The sequence below is a fragment of the Homalodisca vitripennis genome, chromosome 8, assembly GCF_021130785.1.
Source record: "Homalodisca vitripennis isolate AUS2020 chromosome 8, UT_GWSS_2.1, whole genome shotgun sequence".
Taxonomy (NCBI): domain Eukaryota; kingdom Metazoa; phylum Arthropoda; class Insecta; order Hemiptera; family Cicadellidae; genus Homalodisca; species Homalodisca vitripennis.
Genome location: NC_060214.1, coordinates 116,221,860 through 116,236,577, shown reverse-complemented (window position 1 = coordinate 116,236,577; position 14,718 = coordinate 116,221,860).

Here is a 14,718-nt window from a genome sequence, read left to right as displayed (position 1 = left end):
AATATATATATATATATTATATTGATTATATCATCTACATTTCATAGTTTTACAAAAATTTTTGAACAATATCATAGTAACAACTTATTAATTTAAGTATTTGTTCAGTTCTGTATTTATTATGGCGTTGTAATTTTGTTAATAATAAAAATAGCTCTTCAAATCATAGTGCAAAAATAAATCAAATTAAAAAATTGTTTATAGTTTATAATTGTCATAATAATCACAACAGCCTTGCTGTCATTTATTTATCGTTATAATCATATATCACAGTGCTGCCAATTTGTAAAACCTGTATGAAGTATTTAATTTTTTTAGCTTGTAATGTCTTAACGTATTTAATACCAAACGTTTGGCTGTGTTTTTAATTTTAAGCTTTAATGTCCAAATAAAATAATTGTATGTAATCGTATTGTAAAATAGTTGTGATTTATAATGTTGTAAATAATATTGCGTTTTTATAATGTATGAAATCATCAAGCATGAAATGTAAGATAACTCGTAAAATGTAAAATTACGTATTAAGTTGCCTAGATGTTTGTCACATATTCCTAAGTAATAAATTACATAATTGAATGTAACATAATATTCATTAAACTACCACATGTAATGATTTGTTTTATTAATTACCCATCCAATTATGCTTTAAATATTTAGATTTCAACAATTTAAAGGTGACAGAAAATCAGCAACTAGTAATCTACATATATAAAAATGAATGTTTGTGTGTTTGTCCTTTATGGAATCGTACTCTATTTGACCGATCATTATGAAAATTTGAATGTATATGTACCTTTCAACGGAGAAGGTTTATATGCTATACTCATTTATAAAACTCACCACGAGGTGGCACTGCAAAATATAAAAGTTTAAAAAGGGACTGCACATTATTAACTGCAATTACGAGACAGTTACGTATATTAATTTGCCAAAGACTATTTGAAGGCACTAAGTTAGAATATATGTTTGTCTTTATGATAAATATATGGTTGAACTTAAAGCTTGACTGTTAGACTGCTTTATAATAAAATACATGTACGTGTATAATGGCTATATAATAAGCATACACAGATTTTCTTGATCGTGACAACAAGGCAAACTCTACATCGGTGTTAGAAATATAATGCACTTGAACCAGAAGTGCAAATACATGGCCAAGGCTTACGTAAAGCGTGCGAAGCCGCGGGAAACGGCTAGTTTCCTTTTAAAAGCAGGAAACTATCATTTTGATGACTAGATTTTTTTGTAGTATTTCGGACATTCGGACATTGTTATATGTTACAAAAAAGTAGCCAGTATGTTTCAAGGATTGAAATCTACCCTTTTCTTCAGGTTTGAAAAACCCCTAATACATTAATAAACTAATGAGTGCAGCAATAGGTTACTACCACTCAAAGGTGGTACCTTTGAACTCCAGACTGGAGAGAATAAACTGAGAATAAAGAGATGTCAAGCACAGGAGTCAGGAGCACAAAAAAATACATCACACCCTAAGTAATGAAAGCTAGACACTGTTATAACATGAAGGGTCAGGGGGGGAAAGGGGGAATGTCAATTTTTCACATTTTTCAGGAATTGAGATTTACTGTCTAAATCTAATGCTACGCCCACAGATACGTTCATATTTTCTTAGTTTTTTAGTATGATTTGCTCTAATGTTTGCTACTACTATTAATATATCTCCCTAGTCATAAAAATATCTTTTATATCTAGATAGAATAAAAATAGTAGGTTAACTCTTGTTTCTAGGAGGAAAAAAGGAGGAATGTCAAATAAATTATTCAAACAAAGAGAACAGTTTATTGTTAAAAAAAAAACTAAAATAACTTTCAAAATAGTCTCAAGTAGCAAAATGGAACCTTATATTATTGTTACAGTTATTATATAACTGGATTGCAGATGTTCCGTATTTTACTGCCGGTTTTTCTTTTTTTTTTCCTTTTTTCCCCTGGTTCCATTTTCGGTAGGCGACCAAAGAACTCGACTTTTTACTCTTGATTCCTGTTTAAGGAAACCTTTCCCTCTGACCCTTCACATACAACAATGTAAAATGTTTGAAATCATAATATCCCTTAAAATCATTCCTCGTCAATACCAAACTTTAAAGAAAATTCTTCTAGATGTGTAACTCCAAACTATGCCAGGATACTCTACAGACAGGATATTTTTTACCTGAACTAAAGGTTTTCTGCATTGTCTTTATATAGACTACACTCATAGAAACTAAGTTCACATGTATTTTTGTTGTAGTATTCATGTTTATTCTTACTAGTTTGATGTTCTTTCAGATGTGGGGAAATTTTTTTGTTCTTTACGAGTGTCACACTCTGGGATGTGGTAGGGACTTCCATTGAAACTTTAATCGTTGCTCATGTTTTGTCATGTTCTCTATATAAATCAAGGTGGCTGTATCTAGGTCACTGGTACAGTTAAACTTTTATAATTTTAAGCTTAAGGAACTGATAGAAAATTTTAATTATTCAAAATTTTGAACAATGCAGACTATTATTTCTACTTATACTCTCGACCATGTTGGTCACTAGACACATATCAAAGAGTGCCTAATTAAAAAATGTCAAATGTAGAAACAGTTAAATTTATCCTTTGTTTAAAGGTTATTTTTGACGATGGAAGGATTGTGAAGGAAACAGGATTTTTCCGGACATTTGCCATCGTTCAGTGAAACAAGAAAACAGTAACACTACGTTTCGAGATCTGCAATCTGATCTCTTCTTCAGGTAAAGAACTAACCTAATACATAATTACAAACTAAGTTAAAATAAACAAATCTTACTAAAGCGTTGTGGCACGCCTAAGTCAGGAATCACAACCTACATGTTGTTGTCAACTTCACTAACACTAAAGACATGCACTTAATACAAAACTATACAAAACACTAATCATTAAAAGTAAACTACGGAATACAGGTCACAATGCGTCTTCACTCGTCTACTGACCACCTACGACTGACCAGAGGGACTAGCCAATGGCAATCGTGACGGCTGGCTAAAACAAGATGGCGGAAATACAAGGGAAGGGGAACAGGAATGGGCCCTTTCGTTATTATTGGTTCATGTGAGATGAACTTTTTAAAACCATATTGTGACTCCGCATTGGTTTATTACAAATATCCGATCCGTTTGATACTTTTGGTTTTCTCTTTAGTTCATTTTTTAGAATTGGCAACCAAAGCGGCCTAATCTCGACTGATGGTTTACTGATTGGTTGGTCTGCCAATTTAATGTATGTTGCCTCAATTAATTTCCTTTTGAAGAAATGTGGTTCCCGATGTATTATGTGGGCTTCATCCCAATTCATATGATGGTCTTCGGACCAACAATGGTGTGCAATTTTTGACTTTTCTGTGGAACCCTTTCTCGTGTTTTCTTTGTGTTCTTTTATCCTTACGTTTAGTGGTCTTTTTGTCTCGCCTATGTATTCCCTATTGCAGCTACATTTTATACTGTAAACACAGTTTTTGGAATCCTGTGTGCCATTTTTTGGTTTTGTTTTTACGAGACTTTGTCTAAGAGTGTTGTGTGTTTTAAACGCGGTTCTAATGTTGTACTTTCTACCTACTCTTCTAATTTTCTCCGATAATCCCGGCACATAAGGGATTGACATAAACGCAAATTTATCACAAATCTGTTTTTTTCTGACTCAGGAATGATTCTTCTGGTTCGTTTGCACTTATTAATTACTAATTGAGGGTATCCATTGCTTCTGAGATCCGATTCAATTTTCTTAAATTCTTCTTTTAGTCCATCTTTATCTGAGCACAAGCTCTTTGCTCTATCAAACAACGAGTAGGCTACTCCTTCTTTGACAGATTTTTGATGGTTGGATTGATAATTTAAATATTTTCCTGTGTGTGTTATCTTTCGAAAAACAGTTGTCTTAAGGACATCCCTATCTCTTAATACACACACATCCAAAAAAGGAAGCTTGTTTTGGACTTCCACTTCCATTGTGAGGCGGATGGAAGGAGAAATACTATTAATGTGATTCAAAAAATTATTTAATTCAATGTCTCCATGAGAAAAAATAACAAAGGTATCATCCACATACCTCCACCAAATCTTCGGTTTGAACTGAGCTGAAGCCAAAGCTTTTCGCTCGAATTCCTCCATAAAGATATTGGCGAAAATAGGAGACAGTGGAGAACCCATTGCCATCCCCTCATCTTGACGGTAAATTTTACCCTCTAACTCAAAATAATTGCATTGAGTGCATAGTTCTAACAGTTCCATAATTACTGGCACGGGAAGTTTAGTTCTATCCTTTAATGTTTGGTCTTCTTTGAGACGTGATTTAATAATTCCGAGAGTTTCTGGAACTGGTACATTTGTAAATAGACTTTCGACATCAAAACTTACCAGTTTGTCAGTTTCAGTCAACTTTAGGGATTTTGACTTCTCTACGAAATCCCTGGAATTTTTGATGAAAGAGTCAGTTTTTCCTACCAATGGCGTTAAGATGTCCAAGAGGACTTTAGACAATTCCCTGCAAGGTGAATCACGAGAACTAATGATGGGCCTAAGAGGGATGGTAGGTTTGTGGATTTTGGGAAGGCCATACATATGGGGGATTTTTGAGTGGTGAGGAGTTAATTTAGATCTAAATTTATCTGAAAAAAATTCTTTATGTTTTCTTAAGGTGTTTGCTACTTTGCGTTCAAATGAATCAGTCGGGTCTTTATTTAAAACTGTATATTTGCCAGTATTTAAAGTTTCCCCGCAATCTTTTCTTTATACGCTACTGAGTCAAGTACCACAGTAGCGTTGCCTTTGTCGACAGGTAAGATTTTGACCGTGTCGTCTTTCCTAAGGATCTGACTTAGGCGTGCCACAACGCTTTAGTAAGATTTGTTTATTTTAACTTAGTTTGTAATTATGTATTAGGTTAGTTCTTTACCTGAAGAAGAGATCAGATTGCAGATCTCGAAACGTAGTGTTACTGTTTTCTTGTTTCACTGAACGATGGCAAATGTCCGGAAAAATCCTGTTTCCTTCACAGTTAAATTTATGTTTAATAAAGAAGAAAATGTATTGTGTTAAAGGGCAGTATGATCAATTAGAGGTAACACCCTGCTTTCAAATAATTAAAAAGCACGTAGTCATGAATGCAATACAAATGAGTGCCTAATCATTTATACACAATTTGCAAAGCATAACTGTGCTATAATCATGAATAATGCTATGCGGCCTGGCATAACCAAGGGGGATAGAGTCCCTCTCAAGAGCTTTAAAAATTAAATAATAATCATAAAACAGCAACCTGTTTTTTATACAGCAGTTAAATATTTTACTTTAAACTAGGTTTATCTGATATATTCTAAATTATATTAATTCCATACAACCATTGGTGTGGTGTTCTCTTCAAACACAGTCATTCCCCTCCCTCCAAAGCCAATTCCTAGTTACACCACAAGCAATAGCTTCCCACTCTACACAGTTTAGACACAACTGGCAGCTAAGTGAGTCGGGGCATACTGAAGAGTCTAACTATGCATGAAGTACTAGTTACTTAATCTGGCCTAAATTTACTCAGATTGTGTTGAAGAAATATTTCAACACAGTATAAATGATCGGTTAGTATATTTTTTCACACCACCGAAACATTACTGACACAAATTATAGGCCTAATCTTAAACATTTTGGCCTCACTTTTGAGAGCCACCTTCTGTCTATTGGTTAATTGTTTAAACCAAATGCACATCTGTCATCAAAGGTTATCTTGTGATTGGCTAAACAACCAATTAGTGTTTAATATGACAATGAAGGCTTCCAACTTTTTGATAATGTAATGCTGTCTTCTTTTTGGGGTTATTTTCTTTCTTATTATTCCTAATGTTCCCTTTATTAATATTTGATAACAGGCAATCCATCCATTTCTCCACAGTGAAAGAGTTGGATGAAATAAGTGCCCATATCTTGAATGAAGGTGGTTCTTCACAGAAAATAAGAGAAATGAAGGTTATAATCATGATTGGGATGTTTTGATGCAATAGGTTTTGATTGCAATCACAATTAGAACTTTGATCTCTCTCATTTGCTGTGGAGAGCCATCTTCAGGTAAGGGAAGGACACTTACTTAATCCAACTTAGTAGGTGATTGAGGTGTATCTAAAACATATTTTGTCAAATAATTTAAACATTAATTTAACCCATGCATGATTTTATTCGTTGTCTGTACCCGTATAGTGAATGGATCTTTGTAACGCTCCTGTTACATCTTATCCATTATTAGAAGTACATGCATTTTCTAAATCATGGCCTGCAAACATTTCCCCTCTTATTCACCATTCTTGATTCGGGGCATCCACATGATCCTGCCATGGACAAAGCAAGTTTCATCGAAACGTCATTGGCAAAGTTTATTACTCGTGCGGCTGAAAAATTGTAATTACTGTCTATTCATCTGTCCGCACGATTTCTCGAGAACGAACTGGTTAAAGTCTTGAAATTATGCACGAAACTTCATTTCTATATGAGGAATACTGTTCAAATGATTGTGAACGTCACTCCTTGGGATTTAGCAGAGCGTTAGTGAATATTTTTATATTGGTCTTGTGTGTAACCATAATGGCAATGACAACATAGCAGTATATATAAATTTGTAAATAAACAATCCAATCATTTGAGATGTCGACATGTAACTTATTCAGGGAGTAAAAAGATAGATTGGAAAGTAAATGTTAAAACTCGGTGACAAGATTTGATTTTAGCGCACTATTGTGTTTTTGTAGTAACTTCCTTAGCATTATTTGAACAATGCTATGAAACTTATTTTAATGAACAAAAATTGAAATGGAAGTAAATGTATTTTGTAGCAAGATATCTCAAGAAACAACTCATATGTAGACTTACATTTTGTTTCAAACTTTATTTTTATATACACAAGAATGTGTTCTATGATGATGCATGTCCTACAATGTAATTAAGCGCCATTTAAGGCTTGGACTCAGTAGGCTGACACTGTTTCTCTTTTGCCTTCCAGAGGGGATGGAAACATTCATTTGCGGTTGTCCGTCCTTCTATCTACCCGCAGGTCATCTAAAAAACAAAATGAGCTATAGATTTGAAAGTTTGCAAGAAAACTCAACTAAGCCTATTACTTGACATGTGGTGTGTCGTACTCTTACCTTGTATTATAGCTCCAAATAGAAATTCTTCAAATAATGGCGAGTCTCTTCTACTAAAAACTTGAATTATGTCCTATGCTTTATTTATTAGCAACAGTTCATTATAGTAAAAACTATTGGTACTATGATTGGTTTAGCGGGGAGGGGACAAAATTCTGTTTGCTTAGGCCTACACTAGAAACTTTATATTCTACCAAAGTAAATCCACTTCTTAAAGGCACATCTGTCAAAGATCATGAAGAAACCTTTACAGCTGATCTCACCAGGAACTGAATGCGAAAATATGCAATAAGGCTGTTAATGACCTTCACTATTTAAAGACTCGTAAATTCGTCATAATTCACGTTGATCACTTTAGTTTTGTCTAGTCACCTTATCAACATTACCTGATAGAAGATATGGAGAAGATACAGAGACCTTTTTGAGACTGGCTGATGTTCGTCTTGTAAGGTCTAACACAAGATGTTTCTGCTCTTCTGAATACACCTTTATTCAGTGCAAGACGTTGAATTCAAGAGCTACCGTTTCTTCACCGTCTAAGCAATACCGAACTTGACTGCCCTGCCCTAACAGAGAAAGTAAATTTCAATGCATCGGTCGTTACCAGCTGATCCCTGTCTAATTTTAAGGTTGTAACTTCCTCTTTTTATGCGGCAAACAGTTCCATGCTTAGAGTTCAGCACATTCAGTACATTCCCGTAACTCTGGACATGTTCAGTTTATCTGGAGCTGCTTTCAAGAGTATACTCACATTATGTAGACTTCATTTCCATTCTCTTGGCTCATCTTTTCTGCTGTTCCATGTTTCACGTAGGTATTGCTTTTTTTGACGCTTAATTAGGCTTTTTCTTTATTTTTGGGTTTTCTCTCTTTCAGTGCAATGACTCTATCGTTACATTTTTTTTTCTCACCGTATTATTTATTGTTTTATCACTTTCTTTATTACATTACAATATCCCATTTAAATTCATATATTTATTATTGTTTCCTTCTCAACAGTGTATTGCTATTTTTTACGTAAAATAGTTTATTGTGTTAAACTTTCAGTTGTTAAAAGTTCTAAGCATATTATTCTTCTTTGACATCGTTATTCCTTTTAAGCAACTAAATTTTCACTGTTTCTGCATTTAAAAAACAATTTTATTTGAAGAAAACTGAAACGGTATATTTATTTAGTATGAAAATTATATTTAATAATTAAGACTTGATAATCTATGTGCTTGATTTGAAAACTATGCATATTTTGTAGGCACTTGTTATAGCATGTTATGAAGGAACATGGATTAGTTGTTGAGAATCAAGATAGCAGTGGTCACTATAATTTTGTAAAATTTCTGTGAAGGAGGTGCCATTTTGTATTCCTAGGCGTCGCCTTTAACGCGACGGAAGCTGATTTCGTCTTTTCGTAATATCGTCGTTTTCGACGACAAGGGAGAGCTTACGCTCTCTAAATTTTTCGTGTCTTAAGTGTTTAAAGCTTTTCTATCTATTTGAAGTGTTAATTTATACCGTTTGTGGTTTTTATTGTTTGTATTGGTAATCATGGCCTGCTGAAAAATGTCGGGTCTGAAATTGAACGTCACATCTCCATGCGGAGAGATTTTCTCCACTAGAGTTTTCGTAGATGTTAGAGGAGTTAACAATGGACAAGAAACCTTCCAATCGTTCAGTCCAAGTCCCAAGCAAGGGTACTGGAACTGAAAACAAAAAAGGTAAGAAATTTTGGGGGTACTAATTGTGCAACAATTTTGTTATGATGGCTGTCCTTCAGAATCAGCAGTGTGCTGAATCATCTAGCCTAGGTACCATGAAACTGAAACGCAAATTCATCAGAGTGATAAACTTCCTTGAAATTAGATTTCAGTAAAACTTTTGTTATAAAATAAAACTCAATTTATTGGATCTAGGCCTAGATAAAAGAGTAAAGTGTGGATAAATATAACCTAGGTTCATTTTTGTTAAATCTTTTTATTCAATAATATCAATGGCCTAGTTGATTTTGCCTCAGTTTAGTCCTGGTAGCCCACCAAGGCTGCTCTTAATAACCAACAAGTTTCACACCTAAAATTAAAACTCTCTAAAGGTCAACATTCAAAATGTATTATTTTATTGCTTAATTTTAAATGAAATTATCCTTCTGTTCTATTTTATAAAAAATGGCCATCAACATAATCAAGTCATGTTATTCATGACCATCTAAAAAAACTGAAAAACAAAATGTCGGACCAAGTAATAGGTATGTCAAATAACAATATAGGCCTAGTTATGCTGATGAGTTTAAATCTCATCATTAAATAAAAAAAAAACTATATTTATAAACAGTTAACATGTGATTGATACAATGATTTATTAACCTATTAGGTATAAAAATACAATAGGCTGCATCATAATTTAGTCTGCCTAGTTTAAACAAACCATGCAGGTTTCAGTCAGTCCATGCACATATAAATAGAAAGCCTACCTTAAGACAGGTGGACCGGCTTTAAAAATTAAAGTAATCTAATAACACTGTTATCTGCTTAACAAAATTCAGGAATACTGTAAAAAGGGTTTTCTAGGAGCCAGACTTTTACAACTTTCAAACATCTATTTTTTAGGTAAAATTCTTGTTATCTGTGGCAGCATGTTAAAATATTTCATTCCTGAAAGAGGGAAGTTGTCAGCAGTTTTACTAAGCCTATACCTAGGCACAAAAAAATTAGTTACTTTTGTTACAGGTTCATGCACATTACTAACTGTCAAAAATCTTGTTCATTTCCCTTAACTGCAATTAACCCTCTCCCGCTCGCAAGGCATGAATCAGCACGGCCACCACATAGCCACTGCAGTCTTAACCCTTTGAACCCCAGGCGACGAAATATCGTCGCCGAGAGATATGCGAAGATCCCCACAGCGACGATGTATCGTCGCCAATGAAGTTTGCGAGAATCCCCGGGCGACGTAATATCGTCGCCATAGTATATGCGTTTAATACATATTTTATTTGAAATCGTAAAATACTTATTTTATGAGTATTAATACATATTTATATGTATTTTATTAAAATACTAATTTTTTTATTTATTTATTTACTAATTTATTTATTTAGGTAATATCAGTGATTTTTTGTGTTGTACGCCTAGAGGTTTTTACAAGTCGCATACTTTTATATAAAAATTCAAAAAAAGTTTATTTTTAGAGATATCAATATAATTTTTTTTTGTACATACACAAAACTAAATTTAGAAAAATAAAATGTGGGTGTCCATAGTAAAAATATTTCTTATTTTTTAATTAAAAAATCTTAACCCTAGAACTGGCGGTCATTTCATCCTGTAGTGTCGGGCTGTTTTGGAGCTTCGCGCAAGGTTTTTTTAAAAAAATTATTAAAAATATAAAATAAAAGCAATATAAATAAGAGTATATATTTTTGTGTTCAGAATTAAACGTAGAATTGCACTATATTGTAAAATTAACCATAAAAAATTTTCTAATAAACACTTTTTTTGATCAAATATAAAATTTACGAAAAATATTTCTTAAATTTGGGGGGGACCATACCTAGCAAATGAAGTTATAGTGAGAAATATTTATAAGTGAGATATAGCCATTCTGTGTCAAATTTTATCTAGTTTCAGAAAAACATAAACATTATACACATTTATGAAAGCATCATAAAGCTATAGAACAAAAAGCAGCGATGCGTATAAATTCTGAAAATCGGGTGTACACGTAATACTTTGGTAAAACAAGTTTTTCTAATACATTTATCTATGAATACATGTTATTTTGCATATTTTATTACTTAGAATAAAATAGAATATACAGTAGTAATGAAATAATTACCATAAATTATTTTTTGAAAAGTAAAAAAAGTTAAATTTTGCCATTATTCAAAAATTTTGCGAAAAATTTTCATTCAGCAAAATATAAAATAGTTTCTAAAGCTTGTACTATATCAAAATTTATAAATTTATGGTTTATAAGTAATAGGAAATATTATGTAGTTAGAAAACTATAAATATAACTAAAGATATTGAAAAAATATAGAATAACTTAAACAGTTATTATATATAACCAAAAAAGTTACAGGAAATATATATTTTATTGTGAAAACTATCTATTTACCAAAAATAAATAGTTACTTCAGAGCTAAAAGAGTGCTATAAATAACGTTTAGTAAGTGAAAACAATAACAAACTATGTGAAATGAATTTTAGCCAAGTCATTTTGCCATAGCCTACACAAAGCCGGTAATTTCTCAAACATATTTCAGTAAATAGAAATTGATTTATTCTAAAATATATATGTTTACACTACTACGACATCAAACAACACACTACACATTAAATACGACACTAAAACACGCGTTAAAACTATTAAAACTTACAAATATCCACAGCTCGGCACGAAAGTGATACAGAACGGCAGCGGCAATATGGCGGTCACAACAAACGGCGTTGCGTTTTCTTTTACGTTCAAAATAACAAGCTTGCTACGTCATAACCATAATACAAAGAGGAATAAAACTCATCTGTTCCTTAGCATTTTTCTTCCCGAATCCAATGGTGCATGAATTATATCGATACGTTACCGGAGTATATTATAAAAAGTAATTATACGAGGGAATGTTTGATCGACAAAATTTTGACGGTTAACACCACAAAAGCGGCATTAACCGACATAATTATGTCGATTAACAGTTCTAGGGTTAAAATCAATTTTTTTGCCTAAAAATCTATATACATATATTGTAAAATTATTTTAATGCTGTTAAACATTTTTTTATACTTCAGACTAATCTTTTTCTGTGTATACAATTTCATTCTGGACATTTTGGTGTGTAATACAAGACAATAGCATAAAAAATAGCAAAAGTATTAATTTTTTACAAACAGTATGCAAAACAGCTGTTTCTGCTCCGGGGATTCTCGGTAGTTCTTAGGTCAAACGATTTTGGTACATTTTTTCCACCATCAATATTTTGGTCTGGGGTTCAAAGGGTTAACGGCACAGATCGGCACGCACCGCTTTACCCACTAGAGCCGATAAGTGCTGCTCTCGAGTAGCAATATTTTGAATTACTACGGGTTGTTTGCTATCAGGAGACCATTCGCTTTACTTTTACAGTAGATTTATTCCATTATTTTTCTATTTATATTAGTTGTGCGGAAACAATGGCGGGTTGTAGTCGTACACTTCGTGACAGTGAAATCGATCTCGGTATTAGTAGTAATTGCGACGATTCAAGTAAATGTAGTGATGTAACAGAGCCTTGTGAAGTGGTTGGTGGCATTGAGGATGTAGTTCGGAGTGATCACAGTGGCAGTGACGGTGAGCCAGACAATGACCTTCACCAAGTAACTGTGCAACAAACAACCACCCCGGCGCCCAGCTGTCCGTGTGCCCCCTCCCTGGTCTCGTACAGTCAACTTCATTGAACCAATATATAGTAAAATAATGAATATATATAATTATAGTTAATTAAAATGACAGAACGTGTGTAAGTTGAGGCGCCGCGTATTTTTACTGAGCGCGACCGGCAGAGCGAATTAATTTAGGTTAGAAGGACCGTTAGCGCCTGGAAACAATGCGAGCGGGAGAGGGTTAAGCACTGAAATATATATTCAAGTTATACACAGTCAAAATCTGGTTTTCAGCAAAAAGAGGCCTGTGAAATGGCTCTTGGGTAGGGTACGATAAGCGGACCCGGTTTTTTATATCGAAATTGGCAAACGATATTACTTAATCATAACTACCGATATAATCAATCGATACTGATTAATTATTTTGAACAAATAACTTTTAAATAATTTATATCAACAGCTGTAAACACTTTCAAATAATACATGTAAGGTAATATTTCAATTTTACATATAATAATTTGATTATTAAAAATGGCAGTCAATTTTAGAAAACTACACGACATTGCTTTGGAAGATAAGACATGTTTTACGTGGCTTCAACATGTTGGACTCATACAGAAAAATCCATCATGTGAAATTTGTGGGAAAGAAACAACTGTAACTGTGAAAGGAGCAAATATGGTCGTCTTCAGGTTTCCTAATTTTGCTTATATTAATTTGTTTCATCACTGTAAATATTAAATCCATATTTTAATTTAAAACATATGATTGTTATTGAGGACTATAGATACTTTTATATCGATTGATAGTCTAGAATTTGAGATGCGAATATTAGGTATTGATGATTACATTCTTCGAGTATAAAAAACCGGGTCCGCTTATCGTCAAACTGAATTATGTTTTAGGCCTTTAAAATTGTATTGTAGTTAAGCTGTACTTTTTATATATATATTTATATATATGAAAGAAATGTTATTATTTCTGATTATATAAAACAACTAAATTTTAAGTCATAGTTGTTTGATTTCAACTAAAATAGTACATGATGTTCGGTATATTCATATACCAAATTAAGAATGTTAAATAAAAGTCCTCTCAAGTGCCTTTTATGCAACTATGTGTTTGTTCTGACTTTTATTTGCAGAAACACTATTATTTAAATTCCACCTCTAATTATAGTTTTCATCTCCTCACTACAAGCTATTATTATTATCTTGTAAACATTTAAAAAAATTTAAAATGTTTGTATTAACATTTTTAAATACACTTTGAAACAATAATTGCATGTTTATTGCCATTAGTCTTGCCGATGTCACTAACCTACTTGGTACATAAATGAAATAAAAACAGCGGACAATGATTAATTATGAATATCTATAGGTCAAATGTGGTACTTAATAGTATCAATATTTATAATCAATAATCATGATTCAATTGTGATGGAGGCTACATATTATACTGCAGCTATAAATTGTTTGATAACGCATCTTATAGGGGGAATGGAGGAGTGCTAAATTTTTTAACCTTGGTAACATTGATCAATACTTGAGATTTGTATTTTACTGATAAGAATATTAGGCCTATTACCAGTGGCAGACATTTATACATCAAAAGCCAATGAGTTAATGGATAAATCTGGTACTTTGGTATTATCTGGAGGCCACTTATCTAGATATTGTGGCCAACTTGTTATAACGCGATGTAAGTACTGTAGGTCTAGATTAGGTTATCAAAATATGTTACAGTGCAATCTCGTTAAGTCTGACTAGCCGGAATTGCATCCGATCCGGCATAACAAAACTCTGGGTTACTGGAGAGTGTTGGAAAAAAATAAAGAATAACATATACAAAAATACAATATTTGTTTATTGGGGAAAAACACTAAAAATACACATCACTATAAAGTTTAATACAGTATATACAATTTAATTTTTCCTAAAGAATTTTCTTGTAAAAGCTAAGTTGTATTTGGATGCAAATAAATAAATTTTTTAAAAACTTCGTTTAAAAGACTTGACATGAGTCTTTTGGCAATAAGGGAACACACGAAGGACTCACGAGTCTTGAGCCAGTTCTATTATTAATGGAATTTGATGTGACTGATTTCGTTGAGTCTAAAATAAAAGTTTTTATATTATTATTTTCTTTTTAGTTTTGTTGTTAATTTAGAAGTACAAAATTTATACACTTTCTATATTAGCTAACTTCATGAAAAGGTAAAAAAAATTG